Source organism: Arachis duranensis, chromosome 9, assembly GCF_000817695.3.
Source record: "Arachis duranensis cultivar V14167 chromosome 9, aradu.V14167.gnm2.J7QH, whole genome shotgun sequence".
NCBI classification, from domain to species: Eukaryota; Viridiplantae; Streptophyta; class Magnoliopsida; order Fabales; family Fabaceae; genus Arachis; species Arachis duranensis.
Genome location: NC_029780.3, coordinates 82,843,548 through 82,843,925, shown reverse-complemented (window position 1 = coordinate 82,843,925; position 378 = coordinate 82,843,548).

The window sequence follows — 378 nt, the reverse complement described above, 5'->3', positions numbered from 1 at the left end:
AGAAGTCGGGAGTAGGTGCAGTAAAGTCACCCAGCACCTTCCTTGCATTATTGGCATTGTTGTTGTTTTCGGCTGCCATGGATTCTTCTTCTTTGAAGATTTCTGTTAGGTCCTCTACAGAGATTTGTGCCTTAGCTTATCTTAGTTTTCGCTTCAAGGTCCTTTCAGGTTCAGGGTCAGCCTCAACAAGAATGCTTTTGTCTTTGCTCCTGCTCATATGAAAGAGAAAAGAACAAGAAAATGTGGAATCCTCTATGTTACAGTATAGAGATTCCTTGAGGTGTCAGAAGAAAAGAAAAATAGAAGGCAGAAGTAGAAAATTCGAACTTTATCAAAGAAGATGGAGTTCGAATTTTGCATTAAGGAATAGTGTTAGTT